The sequence below is a fragment of the Pseudophryne corroboree genome, chromosome 1 (genome assembly GCF_028390025.1).
Source record: "Pseudophryne corroboree isolate aPseCor3 chromosome 1, aPseCor3.hap2, whole genome shotgun sequence".
Lineage (NCBI taxonomy): Eukaryota > Metazoa > Chordata > Amphibia > Anura > Myobatrachidae > Pseudophryne > Pseudophryne corroboree.
This window is the reverse complement of record NC_086444.1, coordinates 156,262,675-156,282,387: the sequence shown is the minus strand read 5'-3', so window position 1 is coordinate 156,282,387 and position 19,713 is coordinate 156,262,675. Positions and strand designations below refer to the sequence as shown.

Below are 19,713 nucleotides of genomic sequence, written 5' to 3'. Positions count from 1 at the left end.
TACAGCTTGGGCTGATAACTTGTCATCTGACATTGACACCCTAGATAAAGATAGTATGGTGTTGACCTTAGGTCACATCAAGGGAGCAGCACTATATATGAGAGTGGCTGCGAGAGATATTGGGCTTTTGGGTTCAAGAGCTAATGCCATGGCAGGTTCTGCTTGTAGGTCCCTGCGGACCCGTCAATGGACAGGTGATGCTGACTCAAAGAGACATTTGGAGGCTTTACCTTACAAGGGTGAAGTTTTATTTGGGGAGGGCCTCGCAGACCTGGTTTCCACAGCTACCGCGGGTAAGTCATCTTTTTTGCCTTACGTTCCCCCACAGCAAAAGGAAACACCCCAATAACAGATGCAGTCCTTTCGGTCGCGTAAGTTCAGAAAGGGGCGTGGCTTTCTTTCCTCGCCAGAGGTAGAGGTAGGGTGAAAAGAGCACCGGCTACGGCTAGTTCACAAATGTCCTCCCCGGCCTCTACCAAATCAATCAAAGAGGTGCTTCCACACCGATTTTCGAATCGGCCTTGCCAGCTTCTTCCCCGGAGAGGAAAATAGTTTTGGCTGCCATACTAAAGCTGTGTCAACAGCAAGTGATTATCATGGTTCCCCTAGTGCAGGGATGTCAAACTCAAATTCATCGGGGGCCGCATCAGCAGTTTGGTCCCCATCAAAGGGCCGGTTGTATCTGTAGGTCTATCCAAAATTTACCGCTCCACCTGCCTTATATGTGCCCAGCCATGTGCCCCCTTTTATAGTGCCCAGCCATGTGCCCCCTTTTATAGTGCACAGGTCCCCATTTTACACATTGCGGCAGGCACAGGTCCCCATTTTACACATTGCGGCAGGCACAGGTCCCCATTTTACACATAGCGGCAGGTACAGGTCCCCATTTTACACATTGTGGCAGGCACAGGTCCCCATTTTACACATTGTGGCAGGCACAGGTCCCCATTTTACACATAGCGGCAGGTACAGGTCCCCATTTTACACATTGTGGCAGGCACAGGTCCCCATTTTACACATTGTGGCAGGCACAGGTCCCCATTTTACACATAGCGGCAGGTACAGGTCCCCATTTTACACATTGTGGCAGGCACAGGTCCCCATTTTACACATTGTGGCAGGCACAGGTCCCCATTTTACACATAGCGGCAGGTACAGGTCCCCATTTTACACATTGTGGCAGGCACAGGTCCCCATTTTACACATTGTGGCAGGCACAGGTCCCCATTTTACACATTGCGGCAGGCACAGGTCCCCATTTTACACATTGCGGCAGGCACAGGTCCCCATTTTACACATAGCGGCAGGTACAGGTCCCCATTTTACACATCGTGGCAGGCACAGGTCCCCATTTTACACATTGTGGCAGGCACAGGTCCCCATTTTACACATTGTGGCAGGCACAGGTCCCCATTTTACACATAGCGGCAGGTACAGGTCCCCATTTTACACATTGTGGCAGGTGGTGGAAGGAGGGAGAGAGAGAGAAAGAGAGGAAGGGAGAGGGGCTGACTTACATTTGAAGCGGTTCTCGCCGCTCTTCAGCCGCCTCTCCCTCCTCGTCTGCGCGGCTCCCTTCTCCCTCCTCCGACGGGGTTTCGTTGAATGACGCGTTTGCGCCGTGACGTCACGACGCAATCGCGTCATTCCGCGAAACCCCGCCCCCCCCAGCTGGGCACTCGGGAGAAGGGGGTTTCATGGCGGCGGCACCGCGGGCCATCAGACGAGGTCTGGCGGGCCGGATTTGGCCCGCGGGCCTTGTCTTTGACACCCCTGCCCTAGTGCAACAGGGAAAAGGGTTTTATTCAACCCTATTTGTGGTCCCAAAGCCGGATGGCTCGGTCAGACCAATTCTGAATCTAAAATCCCTAAACCTATATTTAAAGAGGTACAAATTCAAGATGGAATCTATCAGGGCAAGGATATCCAGCCTGGAAAGGGGGGGGGGGATTTTATGGTGTCACTAGACATAAAGGATGCATACCTTCATGTCCCCATATATCATCCTCATCGGGCGTACCTAAGATTCGCTGTACAGGATTGTCATTACCAGTTTCAGATGTTGCCATTTGGGCTTTCCACGGCCCCGAGAATTTTCACCAAGGTACTGGCGGAAATGATGGTGCTCCTGCGCAAGCAAGGGGTCACAAGTATCACATACTTGGATGATCTCCTTATAAAGGCGAGTTCAAGGGAACAGTTATTAAAAAGCGTGTCTCTCTCCCTGAGAGTAATACAACAGCACAGCTGGATTCTAAATCTACCAAAGTCGCAGTTGGTTCCGACAACTCGGCTGTCTTTTTTGGGCATGATTCTAGATACGGAAAAACGAAGGGGTTTTTTCTCCCATTGGAAAAAGCCCAGGAACTCCAGAACATGATCAAAGACCTGTTAAAGCCAAAAAGAGTGTCAGTTCATCAATGCACTCGAGTATTGGGAAAGATGGTGGCGGCCTACGAGGCCATTCCATTCGGCAGGTTCCATGCAAGGACTTTTCAGTGGGACCTTCGGGACAAGTGGTCAGGGTCCCATCTGCAGATACATCGGAAGATACCCTGTCCCCCAGGGCCAGGGTATCTCTCCTGTGGTGGCTACAGAGTACTCCTCTTCTAGAGGGTCGCAGGATCGGCATTCAAGACTGGGTTCTTGTGACCACGGACGCGAGCCTCCGAGGATGGGGAGCTGTCACACAGGATAAAATAAATAAATAAATTCAGGGACTATGGTCAAGCCAGGAGGCTTGTCTACAGATTAATGTACTGGAATTGAGGGCCATATACAACGGCCAACGACAAGTGGAGTATCTTCTTCGCGACCTACCGGTTCTGATTCTATCAGACAACGTCACAACCGTCGCTCATGTAAACCACCAAGGCGGGACAAGGAGCAGAGTGGCAATGGCGGAAGCCACCAGGATTCTTCGCTGGGCGGAAAATCACATAAGCGCTCTGTCAGCAGTCTTCATTCCGGGAGTGGACAACTGGGAAGCAGACTTCCTCAGCAGACACGATCTCCATCCAGGAGAGTGGGGACTTCATCAGGAAGTTTTTGCAGAGCTAACGAGTCATTGGGGACTTCCGCAAATAGACATGATGGCGTCACGTCTCAACAAGAAGCTTCGGAGGTATTGTGCCAGGTCAAGGGACCCTCAGGCAGTAGCGGTGGACGCCCTGGTGACACCATGGGTGTTTCAGTCGCTCTATATGTTTCCCTCCTCTTCCGCTCATCTCAAAAATATTGAGAATCATAAGACGAAAAAGAGTACTCATTGTTCCAGATTGGCCTCGAAGGGCCTGGTATTCAGATCTTCAGGAGATGCTCACAGAAGAGCCGTGGCCTCTTCCTCTCAGGGACGACCTGTTGCAGCAGGGGCCCTGTGTTTTCCAAGACTTACCGCGGTTACGTTTGACGGCATGGCGATTGAACACAAAATTCTAGCGAGTATTCCTGAAGACGTCATCCCTACTCTGATAAAGGCTAGGAAGAAGGTGAAGGCGAAACATTATCACCGTATCTGGAGGAAGTATGTATTTTGGTGTGAAGCCAAGAATGCTCCTGCGGAAGATTTCCATCTGGGCCGTGTTTTCCACTTTCTACAGACAGGAGTGGATATGGGCCTAAAGTTAGGCTCCATTAAGGTACAGATTTCGGCCCTATCAATTTTCTTTCAGAAGGAATTGGCTTCTCTCCCAGAAGTCCAGACTTTTGTAAAGGGAGTGCTGCATATCCAGCCTCCTTTTGTGCCCCCAGTGGCACCATGGGACCTTAACGTGGTGTTACAGTTCCTGAAATCTCACTGGTTTGAGCCTCTTCAAACAGTTGAATTAAAATTTCTCACTTGGAAGGTGGTCATGTTGTTGGCCTTGGCATCTGCAAGGCGGGTGTCCGAATTGGCGTCTTTGTCTCACAAGTGCCCCTATCTGATTTTCCATGTGGATCGAGCAGAGTTGAGGACTCGTCCTCAATTTCTGCCTAAAGTGGTTTCGTTGTTTCATAGGAACCAACCTATTGTGGTGCCTGTGGCTACGGGTGACCTGGAGGATTCCAAGTCCCTTGATGTAGTCAGGGCCTTAAAAATTTATGAAGCCAGGACGGCTCGGGTTAGGAAAACAGAGGCACTGTTTGTCCTGTATGCAGCCAACAAGGTTGGCGCTCCTGCTTCTAAGCAGACTATTGCTCGCTGGATCTGTAACACGATTCAGCAGGCTCATTCTACAGCTGGATTGCCGTTACCAAATTCGGTAAAGGCCTAATCCACTAGGAAGGTGGGCTCTTCTTGGGCGGCTGCCCGAGGCGTCTCGGCATTACAGCTTTGCCGAGCGGCGACTTGGTCGGGTTCAAACACTTTTGCTAAATTCTACAAGTTTGATACCTTGGCCGAGGAGGACCTCATGTTTGCTCAATCGGTGCTGCAGAGTCATCCGCACTCTCCCGCCCGGTCTGGAGCTTTGGTATAATCCCCATGGTCCTTACGAAGTCCCCAGCATCCTCTAGGACGTAAGAGAAATTAAGATTTTAAACCTACCAGTAAATCTTTTTCTCCTAGTCCGAAGAGGATGCTGGGCGCGCGTCAAAGTGCGGACTAAATTCTGCAAGACTTGTATATAGTTATTGGTTACATTAGGGTTATGTAACAGTTTTGATCAGTATCTGGCTGATGCTGTTTTGTTTCATACTGTTAACTGGTTCGTATGTTCCAAGTTGTACGGTGTTGATGGTGTGGGCTGGTATGAATCTTGCCCTTAGATTAACAAAAATCCTTTCCTCGTACTGTCAGTCTCCTCTGGGCACAGTTCTCTAACTGAGGTCTGGAGGAGTGGCATAGAGGGAGGAGCCAGTGCACACCCATCTAAAGTCTTTAGAGTGCCCATGTCTCCTGCAGAGCCCGTCTATACCCCATGTTCCTTACGGAGTCCCCAGCATCCTCTACGGACTAGGAGAAAAAGATTTACCGTTAGGTTTAAAATCTTATTCTATCTATCTATCTATCTATCTATCTATCTATCTATCTATCTATCTATCTATCTATCTATCTACTTACTAGAGAAGATGACTGGCACTCCAAACGTAAAGTTCAAATGGCTATGGTGCTCGCTCCATGCAAATTAAACAGGTACCAGAGAACTGAGCGACACTCTTGTGTACACACGGTGAGATTTTTTCTTGAGATTTTGACTATATAGTCAAAATCGCAAGAAAAGTTAGTGCAAATCGCAAGGTGAAAGTCACCTTGCGATCCCGATGCGCGGCCCCGCCAGGTCGGCATCGCAAGAAAAGATAGACTGTGCAGGCAAGTCAATCCTTGCTAGATCGGTGTACTATCTAGTTCATCTCACATGTCAATGACATCTCACATAAGCCAAAATCTCACATAAGCCAAAATCGTAAGCACACATAGTCCATATCTCAAGAAAAGTTAGTCAAAATCTGTCCTATCTGGGCTCCGGGGAGTTCAAGGGAAATCGCAAGTAAAAATCGAACATAGCAAGGATCTCACCGTGTGTACACACCAGGACAGGGTGTGTACACACGGTGAGATCCTTGCTATGTTCGAATTTGACTATGCGATTTCCCTTCAACTCCCCCCGAGCCCAGATAGCACAGATTGTACAGATTTTGACTATCTGTGCCTGAGATTTTGTCTATGTACGATTTTGACTAAGTGCCAATTTTGACTATACTTTGTACTAGGTTGTACACTAGATAGTCAAGATTGACTTGCCTGCACAGTCTATCTAGCCTTACGATACCGACCCCACGGGAGCGCGCATCGGGATCGAATCTGTATCGCAAGCTGCCTAGCACCATGAGATATGCACTAACTTTTCATAAGATTTTGACTATATAGTCAAAATCTCACAGATTTATCTCACCGTGTGTACACATAGACTTCATAACCCACTGATAACCGGCGTGGACAAACAGTCATCAAACCAGTGATAGATTCTAACGTTTCATGTCTTTTATGACATTTTGTCAAGGATACAACCAGAATACATAAGAATACAAACTTTTATAGTAACTCACCCAAGTGTAATGCGCTGCTATCCTGCTCTCTGCTGTGGCGCGATGACATCATTCTCATGCGCGTTAGCGCTGACGTCCCGGCTCTTAGCAACGAGGTGCGCGGCTGCCGTGCTCCCATCACCCTGGAAACACTGATAAACAAAATGTAAAAACAAAACACATCAAAATGGCTGCTGAGAACAAGAAAACTGGACACATATAACTGCAATAAAGTACACCAACATCTATCTATATAGGTCATATATTACATATAACAATTTAAAGAACATTGATCATTCAGACCCAGAGGATGCAGGGTCTGCAATTTATGAATCCACATAGCTTCCCTCTGGAGCAAGAGGCGCCCCCTGTCACCCCCTCTACTATCTAATGGCACATGGTCTATCATCTTATATCTTAAACTAGCTAAATTATGTCTAAAGTTCTTAAAATGTCTGGCAACAGGTTGCTCCTGATCGGTCCCTTCCAAAGCATGGCGAATTGAAGTTCTGTGCATGGCCATGCGCTCTTTAAATTGCCTGATAGTTTTTCCAATATACAGTAGCCCACAAGGGCACTTGATGTAGTAAAGGACATATTTTGATGAGCATGTCAGCGGATATCTGATGTTGAACTTTTTGCCAGACCTGGGATGAAAGAAAGTGTCCCCTGTGTCCAGATAGCTACAGGTAGTACACCCTAAGCAACGGTGATTACCAGTTTTTTTTGTTAGAAAATGTCCCGGAGGTTTTGATTTTAATTTGGTGACATCATTGTGAACCACATAAATTTTAATATTTTAACCTCTATGCTGCCCAATCACGAGATGCTTATTGTAAAGTGCGGGTAACTCCTGTTCTGTGTTAACTAGAGGCCAGAGACGCTTAGCAGCTGCGTTGATATTACTGCTAGCAGTAGAGAAATCAGTGACCCAAATAATGGAATCTTGAAGTTTAGAGGGTTCTTGAGATTCCAAAGACTTGGCTCTCGGGATAGACAATGCCTTCAGCATCATTTGCTTTAATGATCTAGGATTATATCCTCTAGCTATAAACTTATTCCTCATTAAGTTAAGTTGTACTTTTAAATCTTGTGTGTCACTGCAAATTCACAAAGCTCTCATAAATTGCGAAAATGGAAGTCCTTGTTTAAGGGACCTAGGGTGATGGCTCTCAGGAGGGTGTTACGATCAGTCTGTTTGTGGTACACGGAGGTATGAAACATGCCATTGCGGATAGAGAGAGAAACATCCAAAAAATGTATATTACTGTTGCTAATGTTATATGTGAACTTGATGCAATCGTCTAGCTGATTCATGGACTCCATCATGGAGATGAAAAGCTCTTTACTTCCTGTCCAAGGGACAAAAATATCGTCTATGTAACGATAATAGCTGTGGATGAACTGTGAAAAATTTGGATCAACAAAAAATAGATCTTGTTCCAATGCGAACATGAACGCATTTGCGTAGCTGGGTGCCACACAGGATCCCATCGCACAGCCTAGTCTTTGGATAAAGATTTTTCCATCATACTGGAAATAGTTTCTTGTCAACGTTAATTCGAGAAGATTCATAAAAAAATCTAAATCCGGACCTTTATATTGTGGATTGTTCGTGAGTAATCGCCTGGTTGCAATCAGACCTCTGTTGTGCGGGATGCTTGTATACAAGCTGACTACATCTATAGTAGCCATCCACCAATGCGTCTCAACCGTCGTACTTTAAAATATCTTGAACAATAATACCCCCACCCTTATCGGCGGGGCGTATAATAATGTCCGCCGATAAGGGTGGGGGTATTATTGTTCAAGATCTTTTAAAGTATAAATCAGAGATCGAGTGGCAACTTAATCAGTCAAATGTCTATAGCCCTTTGGAACAAGACCCCACCACTGTCTTCAAGAATGAACTTGACACTCCTCTTGTTTCAGCAGTCCAAGATAACATCATCACAAAAAAGGTATGCGATTTCCTTATAACAGAACATCCTAGGATTCCATTGATTTACACTATACCAAAGTTGCACAAAGATGCCATTAATCCCCCGGGTCGGCCGATTATTTTGGCCAGGGATTCTCTGTTTTATGGAATTTCTAAGTTCTTGGACACATATCTGCAACCAGTAGTACAAAATGAAAGAACGTTCTTAAAGGACACTACGTCTTTTTTGTTAAAACTATTGGAGATTTCGACGGTTGAGACGCATTGGTGGATGGCTACTATAGATGTAGTCAGCTTGTATTTAAGCATCCCGCACAACAGAGGTCTGATTGCAACCAGGCGATTACTCACGAACAATCCACAATATCAAGGTCCGGATTTAGATTTTTTTTTATGAATCTTCTCGAATTAACGTTGACAAACTATTTCCAGTATGATGGAAAATTCTTTATCCAAAGACTAGGCTGTGCGATGGGATCCTGCGTGGCACCCAGCTGCGCGAATGCGTTCATGTTCGCATTGGAAAAAGATCTATTTTTTATTGATCCGAATTTTTCACAGTTCATCCACAGCTATTATCGTTACATAGACGATATTTTTGTCCTTTTGACTGGAAGTAAAGAGCTTTTTATCTCCATGATGGAGTCCATCAATCAGCTAGACGATTGCATCAAGTTCACATATAACATTAGCAACAGTAATATACATTTTTTGGATGTTTCCCTCTCTATCCGCAATGGCATATTTCATACCTCCGTGTACCACAAACAAACTGATCGTAACACCCTCCTGAGAGCCATCACCCTAGGTCCCTTAAACAAGGACTTCCATTTTCGCAATTTATGAGAGCTTTGAGAATTTGCAGTGACACACAAGATTTAAAAGTACAACTTAACTTAATGAGGAATAAGTTTATAGCTAGAGGATATAATCCTAGATCATTAAAGCAAATGATGCTGAAGGCATTGTCTATCCCGAGAGCCAAGGCTTTGGAATCTGAAGAACCCTCTAAACTTCAAGATTCCATTATTTGGGTCACTGATTTCTCTACTACTAGCAGAATGACTAATATCAGAATGACAAGACTCAAAATTGGACTGAGAAATTGCAGTCTCAAATAGATACCTATAAAAGGGATTTGATCTCATTTAAACGGAAAAAACTATCAACAGTAACCAATGATTATCAAACACATACAGTATACAGATGGTTGCTAGGTAGTAATACCAGCGATCGGTCTACTAGGCAACCATTTAGACGAAGAGCTCCACCCTTTTCTCAAGAATTTGTTTCTTCTGCCTCAACTTCTGATACAGATTATTATGAAGGTGCTAGTGAATCCACCCGTTTTTTAGGAGCAGGAGGGAAAATAACCTCTACACACTCCAGGGTTTTAAGAAGCGGCACAGACCGCACCCGCGGAGAGGGGGGTATCAAGAGAAGAGGCCGGAGGAGGCGGCATTGAGTACTGTGTTTAACTTGTCAGATACTGAGCTCGGTGAGGCTGAAGTTGGGCTTCTTTCGCGAGGTCTATCGTTTGTCCCCACTTGTATGACCAACACGTTTAATAGGGTTATCGACCAGTATAAATTTGGCCATTCTCTCCGCCTTCGTGAATTCTTTGCCAATAAACCCACCAATGAAAATACATCTGTCTTTAGGCCCAAATCTGCCTTTGATCCTCCCTCCACGAACCCCAGTATCAAGACGTTTTTACGTCTGGTACAGAAGGATTCTGAAATTCCTCCACCTAAACGGATGTTTGATAATCTGTCCCCTGCAGAAAGGAAAGCCATTAAATCCCTAAGGGATTCCACTGAGATAGTAATCCGCCCGGCGGATAAGGGCGGAGTCGTTGTTGTACAAAATTGGACTGACTACGACCGTGAAATTAACAGGCAATTGGCGGATGAATTGACCTACAGCAGGTTGACTTCAAATCCCATACCCAATATTAAATCCAGGATTGATGCATGTTTAAAACGGGGACTTGAACAAGGCCATATATGTGATGATTTATTCTGGTATTTAACGGTTGATTCACCCAAATGTCCCATTTTGTACACCCTTCCCAAGGTGCATAAAACTTTGGTGCACCCACCCGGTAGACCCATCATCGCAGCAGAGGGTTCCTTATTGCAACCTATAGCCATCTTTATTGACAGTCTTCTACAGCCTTTAGTTTTGGGAACTGAAAGCTATTTAAGGGACACTGGAGATTTTCTTTCACTTCTTCAACAATTTGATCAGTTGGGCGAACATACCCCACTAGCCACCATCGATGTGTGCTCTTTGTACACTGTTATACCGCACCAACAAGGTATAGAATTTTACGGACTCTGTTTTCCAAATCCCCATGTAGAGATTACCCAACTGAGTTTTTGCTGGAATTAACGACATTGGTATTGACCTGTAATCATTTCATGTATAAAAATTACTATTTTTTACAGGTTGCGGGCACGGCGATGGGGTCGAATTTAGCCCCATTGTACGCCAACCTGTTTATGGCCAACTACGAGAATACGTATGTATTACCAGTTTGTGGGCAGAAAATCCTTTTACTTTAAACGTTTTAGTGACGATATTTTTTTTACTATGGGATGGTACTGAATCAGAATTTATCGATATGGTGAACCAACTTAATTCCCTTGACAGTCCCATCAAGTTCACATATTCGGTTTCTGCAACGTCCATTAATTTTCTGGACGTCAATGTCACTAAGACTGGGAAACAGTTAAACACTACGATGTTCCGTAAAGCAACTGATCGTAATCTAACTCTACATGCAACGAGCCATCATCCTCCTGCCTTGAAAGGCCTCCCTATCTCACAATTCCTTAGAGCAATGAGGATCAATTCGACCCCTGCCCTAAAGTATCAACAATGTGCTGAAATAGCCTTGCGCTTTTTAGAGCGAGGTTATTCTAAAAAAGTATTGGCACGATGTTTAGAGAAAGCTAATAGTATTTTTCTTGGACAACTCCCTAAAAAAGTAAGTGAGAAGCGTATAATTTTTCCCACCCAGTATGATGGCACTTCAGATAGTATGAGGAAGGCATTACGAAAGCATTGGCCTATTGTGGCTTCGGATGGAAACCTCCCTTTTGCAGGAACTCCTGCACCGATGATGCCCTACCGGCGTGGGGCCAATTTAAAACAGCTGCTAATGAGGCCCACGATGTTCCCTGACCAAACAAAATCCAACTTCCAACTAATGCAAGCCAGACCAGGTAGCTTCTCCTGTGGAGGATGCACCACATGTCGATCCATGCTCACTGGCCCCTATTTTCACCATCCACACACCGGGAAGAAGATATTTCTAAAATATCACCTCCATTGTAGACTAGACTATGTCATTTACATCTTGAAATGCCCGTGTGGGCTCTGTTACGTTGGATTGACCACCTGTCAGTTTCGGGATCGAATGGCCAACCATTGGTCTTCAATCCACACGGCCTTGCTCTCTGGCCATACGGACAAGCCTGTAGCGCGTCATTTCGTGTCTGCTAGACATCAAGTGGCGACACTGAAATGCAAGCTTATCGATTGGGTTCCACCACCTCTATTAGGTGGAGATAGAACCCGGATGCTTAAACAGAAAGAAAGCTTATGTATCCAGAAGCTTGACACGGTAGCCCCAAGGGGCCTCAATGAGGCTAATCCCTTAAATGTATTCTTATAACTGTTAATGTCCAAATGTATCCTTATAATGAGTCTACAGTGTCCTTTTCAATAGGGCCCCCGGACTGTAGTTATATGGTGGTTATTTTTAGGGTACCTGTGCAACTCCATATATTACAGTTGTCATATTAAATGAATATCTGTACATACAGTTTTCTGTATAATGTCTTTAATATTATTCATGTGTTGTTTATCTGTTTTTATTTTTATTTATTTTTGTTTTATTTTTTCCGGAGCCACCCAGGTCCTTGGCAGAATTTCAGTGGGATCCACTGCTTTTTATCCCCCATGGTGAAAGTTCATAGACAGATGTACTTTATTAATAGGTGTTATGCTTTTATGCCTTATTGAAAAGAAATTATGAATACAATTAAATACAGCCTATGTACACTATGGGGTATATGCAATTGCGGTCGAATTCCCGAAATTGTCGAATTTCGGGTCATTTTCGACCAAAAAAAAAAATCGCCTATGCAATTCAGTGCTTTCCGACCAAAAAACGGACTTTCAAAATTCGACTTTTTGAAATTTGAATTTTTGCAAATTCGACTTTTCTGCAATGATACAAGTGCTGCAATTCGACCAAAGCATATTCAATTCAAGTTTGGAAATTCGACAGCAGTGCTTTTAGACAGCAAATTCGTCATTTTCAATCCGCCACACTTTGGAGGGTGAAAACAAATAAAAAAATTTTAAACATGGTTTTTTTTGTGTTTTTTTGGGGGGGAATAGCAGATCTATTTATATTAGAAGGGATTAGGTACTTTATTTTTTATTTTTGGAGGCACAAATATTATTTATATATTTTTTAAAATATTATTTTTTTTTTTTTTATGCTGGAACGGTGAAATCATAAAAAAAAATGGCGTGGGGTCCCCCCTCCAAAGCATAACCAGCCTCGGGCTCTTCGAGCTGGTCCTGGTTCTAAAAATGCGGGGGAAAAATTGACAGGGGATCCCCCGTATTTTTAAAACCTGCACCGGGCTCTGCGCCTGGTGCTGGTGCCAAAAATACGGGGGACAAAAAGAGTAGGGGTCCCCCGTATTTTTAACACCAGCATCGGGCTCCACTAGCTGGACAGATAATGCCACAGCCGGGGGTCACTTTTATGCCGTGCCCTGCGGCCGTGGCATTAAATATCCAACTAGTCACCCCTGGCCGGGGTACCCTGGGGGAGTGGGGACCCCTTCAATCAAGGGGTCACCCCCCCCCAGCCACCCAAGGGCCAGGGGTGAAGCCCGAGGCTGTCCCCCCCCATCCAATGGGCTGCGGATGGGGGGGCTGATAGCCTTTTGTGATAATAAAAAGATATTGTTTTTTCCAGTAGTACTACAAGTCCCAGCAAGCCTCCCCCGCAAGCTGGTACTTGGAGAACCACAAGTACCAGCATGCGGGAGAAAAACGGGCCCGCTGGTACCTGTAGTACTACTGGGAAAAAAATACCCAAATAAAAACAGGACACACACACCGTCGACAGTAAAACTTTATTTCATACGTCGACACACACATACTTACCTATGTTCACACGCCGACATCGGTCCTCTTCTCCATGTAGAATCCACGGATACCTGAAAAGAAAAGATCAATATACTCACCCCAGCCATGGTCCAGAGATAAATCCACGTACTTGGCAAAAAAACAAACCGAACACCCGCTCCATGCCGGACTGAAAGGGGTCCCATGCTGACACATGGGACACCTTTCCACGAATGAGACCTGTCAGTGACAGCTGTCACAGAAAGGTCTCTAAGCCAATCAGGAAGCGCAACTTCGTTGCGCTCACCTGATTGGCTGTGCGCTGTCTGTACTGTGACAGCACATCGCAAAGCCGCTCCATTACTTTCAATGGTGGGAACTTAGCGGCTAGCGGTAAGGTCACCCGCCGGTCAGCGGCTGACCGGCGGGTGACCCCACCGCTAGCCGCTAAGTTCCCACCATTGAAAGTAATGGAGCGGCTTTGCGATGTGCTGTCACAGTACTGTAGACAGCGCACAGCCAATCAGGTGAGCGCCACGGAAGTAGCGCTTCCTGATTGGCTGAAGGGACTACAGTGACAGGAGTCACGTGATGTCCCGGCATTCGGTAGAAAGGGGTCTGATGTGAAAGCATTGGACCCCTTTCTAGTCCGGTATGGAGCGGGTATTTGCGTGTTCTTTTTTTTTTTACAAGTACGTGGATTTATCTCTCTGGACGTGGATTTATCTCTGGACGCTGGAAGGTGAGTATCATTTTTTCACAGGTACCCTCGGATCGTCGGAGACCGTGGCAGTCGGCGTGTCAACATAGGTAAGTATGTGTGTGTCGGTAGTGTGTAATAAAGTTTTACTGTCACGGTGTGTGTGTCCTGTTTTTTTTGGGGTATTTTTTTCCCAGTAGTACTACAGGTACCAGCGGGCCCGTTTTTCTCCCGCATGCTGGTACTTGTGGTTCTCCAAGTACCAGCTTGCGGGGGAGGCTTGCTGGGACTTGTAGTACTACTGGAAAAAACAATATCTTTTTATTATCACAAAAGGCTATCAGCCCCCCCATCCGCAGCCCATTGGATGGGGGGGGACAGCCTCGGGCTTCACCCCTGGCCCTTGGGCACGGCATAAAAGTGACCCCCGGCTGTGGCATTATCTGTCCAGCTAGTGGAGCCCGATGCTGGTGTTAAAAATACGGGGGACCCCTACTCTTTTTGTCCCCCGTATTTTTGGCACCAGCACCAGGCGCAGAGCCCGGTGCTGGTTTTAAAAATACGGGGGATCCCTGGCCAATTTTCCCCCGGATTTTTAGAACCAGGACCAGCTCGATGAGCCCGAGGCTGGTTATGCTTTGGAGGGGGGACCCCACGCCATTTTTTTTTCCGGGTTTTTCCCGTTTTTTACCGTTTTTTAAAATCGCGGCAAAATCCGCCAAATCGGCCGATTTTCGCCCGCGACTCTGGCGAATCCGTTTTTCATTGAATATGGTGAATTCCGGAAGCCACCTTCCGGAATTCACCTGTCGAATTGAGTCGAATTTAAAAACGGCGATAATTTGCCGCGATTCGCCGTGAATTGCATATACCCCTATGAGGGATTTTTCGCTACTGGGTTTCACTGATATTTAACAATGGTCTCTAGTTGCCTTATTGGTATGCCTTTGTCCAATATAACTCACTCTAATATACTCTGTTGGTTTATTAGCAGATTCCCCTCCCATCTATGCTTGGTAGATGGTGCCGTCACTTCCGGTCAGGTCGACTTGACTATTGACCGAATGTGGCTAGCTACAGTGTTGCTGTTTTGGCTTTCACCCATGTGCTGGGATGTTTCTTGGCACCCGTTTTTTAAATTTAGTTTTGTCTTTTTCACTTTATGAGAGCCCCTGCGGCTTGGCCGAGCGGTGTCCGCGGGACTTCCGGCCCGTGGAACGCATCCATTTCCGGTCGCTGGAACGCGGAAGTGGCGTTGCCAGCGGCCGGGAATGCAGCCAATATTGTACTTTTGAGCTACATGTGATGATTTTGGCCCCTGAAATCAGTAGTGCTGGGTATATCTAATGGTTTGATATCTAAGTAACACTCTTTTTTCTTATGGGGTTAACGTTTAGCACACATATAGTTACATCTCAGGGTTAAGTGGCATTTCCTGTCCCATTGTGTTAAATAGCATGCAGCTGCTGATGTGCAGCATGCAGCTATCATCAGATACTAAACAGCAGAGTGGTGAGTGGACTGGCCGGTGTGGACCCCAATGGTAGGAATATCTGATCTAGTTTGGATTATTTTATATATCTTGTTTGTGTTTTAAATTGCAGACCTTGCTGCTGAAAACCATATGGCCTTTGCTGATTGATCTGTAGCTGCCTAGTGTTACTTTTTAATTATCCAGGTATGACTTCTATATGGTATATTGTGTCCTATTATACACTGGTGAGGGTCAGTGTTTTAATAAGCTATCCAATTTTCTTATAGTAGTCCTGTGTTCCAGGATCTATCATTTGACTCATTGTGTCTAATATTGACCCAGGTAAATTTGTGAAGTTTACCCTAGAGTGAGGTGCTATGCTTGTCCTGTGGGAGTAGATTTGGAGTATGCTGATCTTTATCCTTGTTTCCATATAGAGTATGATTATATTAATTAATTAACTTGATGTCACTATTTTCTGCTATAAGGGCCTGGGAGGCACTGGTGGTGGTGGTGTGGGTATGATCTGATACCTTTAGTCTGATTTTATACATATTGTATTTATCTTTTTGATCATGTAGATGCTCTGAATTGCCAGTCTTGATAAAGGTCCTATAATAGGACCGAAACGTCGAATGTTAAAGCCAACGTTATTGAACCTGATTAACCTGAATAAACTGATTGACACATCAAGATCTTCAAAGTGATTGATTTCTGCGAGAGTGCACCCACCACACGGGTGGTAGATGCAGTATATTTGTGACCTGACAAGGTCATTGGGAGCACCCGCCTATTTATCTCTATGAACTGATGAGAGTGCAGGATATTCTGTGTGTGTGTATGTGTATATATATATATATATATATATATATATATATAATGCATTTATTTACTTTCATTTTTTATTTATTTGGGCTACGGATAAAGATAAAATAATACCTCTGTTATATCAACTGAGGTGGGTCGTACCCGGGAGCCTGACATGGATGCTTCAGGGGCGCGATCCTCCTCAGGCCCATTTCCCACCGCAACCTGACATATTTCCGGGTTGGTGACATTGTCAGTGACGCGGCGGGGGCGGCACTTGGAGACCACATTATCTCCAAACGCTGCCCGCACATACACTGTGAACAGGAGCTGGGTTGCATTGACCCAGCTCCCGTTTACACAGCACAGTTTGCCGGGTTGAACCTGTGTTCAACCCTGCAAGTTACCTGAGTTGAAATACCAGGTCAGTCGACCCAGATTATTCCAACTGGGCCCTTTTACACTACACAGCAACATGGGTTATGCGCGCTCATGTCCAGTAACCCGTGTTACCAGCTGGCGGTGTAAAAGGGGTATACAATAATAACCCATACATTGATACAAACATTAAATCACACACCTATACAAATACATAATGTCACACACCTAAAAACACACGCACACATACTGTACATTCACTCACATACATACATATAATCACACACCTGTATAAATACATATATAGTGACACATATACATACAGTAAAATATAAGCACACATACAGCTGTGTAGTCACACACCTATTCACATACAGTCACACACACACACACACACACACACACACACACACACACACACACACACACACACACACATATATTTATACACACATATATAGCAGTCACACACACATACAGTGCCCTTCCCTGAGTCATACTCACTGTTTGGCTGTTCTGCTGCTCACATCCCCTCCATTCTTCCGTGCTGCTTGCAACTGGCAAGTCAGTGCCGTTTAGCCCCACCCCCTTTTCGGACCTCAGGTATCTTTTACAGTGCAGTGCCATGATTAATGGCAGTGGGGGCAAGAGGGTGGTGGGGAAACGCTGGGGTAACTTGTCCCTTGCCCGTGCCCCCTCAATCCGGTTCTGCCGATCACTGCAAAGATGAAACTGAAAGTAAACTACAGCTCCCGGCAGCAAGGGCTTCTGGGAGATGTAGTTTATGTTCAGTTTCATCTCGACCGCTGATGCATAGGGAGGGGAGCATTAGGGTGTGATCGGCGGCCCCTCCAATCATGCGCCCAGGTCACATGCCCCACTAGCCCCCCCCCCCCCTAGTTACGGCCATGCTATGAAGTACGTACGTACGTACGTACGTACGTACGTACGTACGTACGTACATACTGTACATACCAGGGACGTGCAGTGAGGGAAATGGCTTAGGAGACACTGGCTAGTTCCAGAGCCAGATTTAAACACAATATATAAGCCAAAGGGTTCATCTGGGCATTATACACAGGTGCAGCAGTATATACTGCTGGAAATTTGGTGTGTTTGAACAGAGATGTGCAGAAAAGGCAGTGCCTCACCTGCCATAGACTTTTTACTCCAGACTATAAATTGACTATACAGGTGAAACTCAGAAAATTAGAATATCGTGCAAAAGTTCATTTCTTTCAGTAATTCAACTTAAAAGGTGAAACTAATATACTGTATTATGTATAGACTCATTATATGCAAAGTGAGATATTTCAAGCCTTTGTTATAATTTTGATGATTGTGGTTTACAATTTAAGATAACCCCAAATCCAAAATCTCAGAAAATTAGAATATTACATAAAATCAATAAAAAAAGATTTTAAATACAGAAATGTCAGCCCTCTGAAATGTATAATCATGCATATGTACTCAGTACTTGGTTTGGGCCCCTTTTGCATGAATTACTGCCTCAATGCGGCGTGGCAGGAATTCTATCAGCCTGTGGCACTGCTGAGGTGTTATGGAAGACCAGTATGCTTCAATAGTGGCCTTCAGCTCTTCTGCATTGTTTGGTCTCATGTCTCTCATCTTAATTTTACGGTAAGACAGATCCGTTCGAATTCAGTCAACTCCAAATGGGACAATTGGACAATGCTGTCAATTGGAAATCTTAGAACACTCCTATTGTGATAATGTCCCTTTAAATATATTGAACAAAGGTGGTCATTCCGAGTTGATTGCTAGCTGCATTCGTTCGCTGTGCAGCGATGAGGCAAAAAAATGGGAGTTCTGCGCATGCGTATGCGGCGCAATGCACTCGCGCAAAGTAATATTACAACGAACAATGTCGTTTCACACAAGGTGTAGCGAAGCTTTTCAGAGGGATCAGTACGTAATCCCAGCTGGACGGGATCCCGGCGGTCGAAATACCGACGCCGGAATCCCGACCACACAATCCCGACAGGGGTGGCGAGCGGAACGCAGCCCCTTGCGGGCTCGCTTCGCTCGCCACGCTGCGGGCACGGTGCCTCGCTACGCTCGGCACACTATTATATTCTCCCTCTATGGGTGTCGTGGACACCCACGGAGGGAGAATGTCGGGATTGTGGCGGTCGGGATTCCGGCGTCGGTATTTCGACCGCCGGGATCCCGTCCAGCGGGATGTTGACCGCATCCCTTTTCAGACGCACTGCTGGCCGCAGAGTGACAAGAAGTGGGCGTTTCTGGGTGTCAACTGGCCGTTTTCAGGGAGTGTTCGAAAAAACGCAGGCGTGGCAGGAAAAATGCAGGCATGGCTGGGCGAACGCAGGGTGTGTTTGTGACGTCAAAACAGGAACTGAACAGTCTGAAGTCATCGCAAGCGCTGAGTAGGTATTGAGCTACTCTAAAACTGCACAAAAAATGTATGCCGCCGCTCTGCGATCCTTTCGTTCGCACTTCTGCTAAGCTAAAATATACTCCCAGTGGGAGGCGGCATAGCGTTTGCATGGCTGCTAAAAACTGCTAGCGAGCGAACAACTCGGAATGATCCCCAAAATGCGTTAAAATATCTTACTACGGAGGTTAAAGAAATCTATTAGCTACATAGCTCTAGAACAGGGGTGGCCAACTAGTCAGAGGCAAAGAGCCAGAAAATATCTGTAGTCACGAGCAGGAGCCACTAGCATGTGAGCGCCAATATGGAGGCGTGGTCTAGTTGTCACAAAGCCACACCCCATTTGTGTGTGCACACCTTTCGGTATGACGTTTGTAGAAGTATGACCTCATATCATAACCCCGTTTTTCGTTATGTTGTACAGTGCCACATACATATAAAAACGCAAAAAAATGGGCGCCTCCACAGTGCCAGATATATATATGCTCCCACAGTGCCAGATACATATATGCCCCCAGTGCCAGATACACATGTCCCCAGTGCCAGATACACGTGTCCCCACAGTGCCAGCTATGCCCCCAGTGCCAGATACACACGTCCCCTCAGTGCCTGCTATGCCCCCAGTGCCAGATACATATGCCCCCACAGTGCCAGCTGTGCCCCCAGTGCCAGATGCACATGTCCCCACAGTGCCTGCTATGCCCCCAGAGCCAGATACATATGTCCCCAAGTGCCTGCTATTCCCCAAGTGCCTGCTATGTCCCCAGTGCCAGATACACATTTCCCCACAGTGCCTGCTATGCCCCCAGTGCCAGATACACGTGTCCCCATAG

The 19,713-nt window shown here is 45.7% G+C and overlaps 1 protein-coding gene and 1 long non-coding RNA gene across 4 annotated transcripts in view; one reads left to right on the top strand and one right to left on the bottom strand.

The window, feature by feature from the left end:
- The window catches only part of LOC135058146 (uncharacterized), a 177,242-nt gene extending 160,087 nt beyond the window's left edge, over window positions 1-17,155 (bottom strand). The window contains exons 1-2 of the long non-coding RNA XR_010244639.1: window positions 16,969-17,155; window positions 6,028-6,158 (exon numbers count right to left, since the gene is read on the bottom strand). This is a non-coding gene — a long non-coding RNA (uncharacterized LOC135058146). The remainder of the gene's footprint in view (window positions 1-6,027; window positions 6,159-16,968) is intronic.
- Window positions 1-19,713, top strand: part of IQGAP2 (IQ motif containing GTPase activating protein 2) — a 563,967-nt gene that overhangs the window by 166,207 nt on the left and 378,047 nt on the right. The window contains exons 1-2 of one of the 3 annotated variants that reach the window (XM_063963718.1): window positions 15,298-15,317; window positions 15,410-15,483. The exons of the other annotated variants lie outside the window; for them this stretch is intronic. The gene's annotated coding sequence lies outside the window, so the exon portion shown is untranslated. Of the gene's footprint in view, window positions 1-15,297; window positions 15,318-15,409; window positions 15,484-19,713 lie in introns of those variants that run through there. 3 annotated transcript variants of the gene reach the window in all.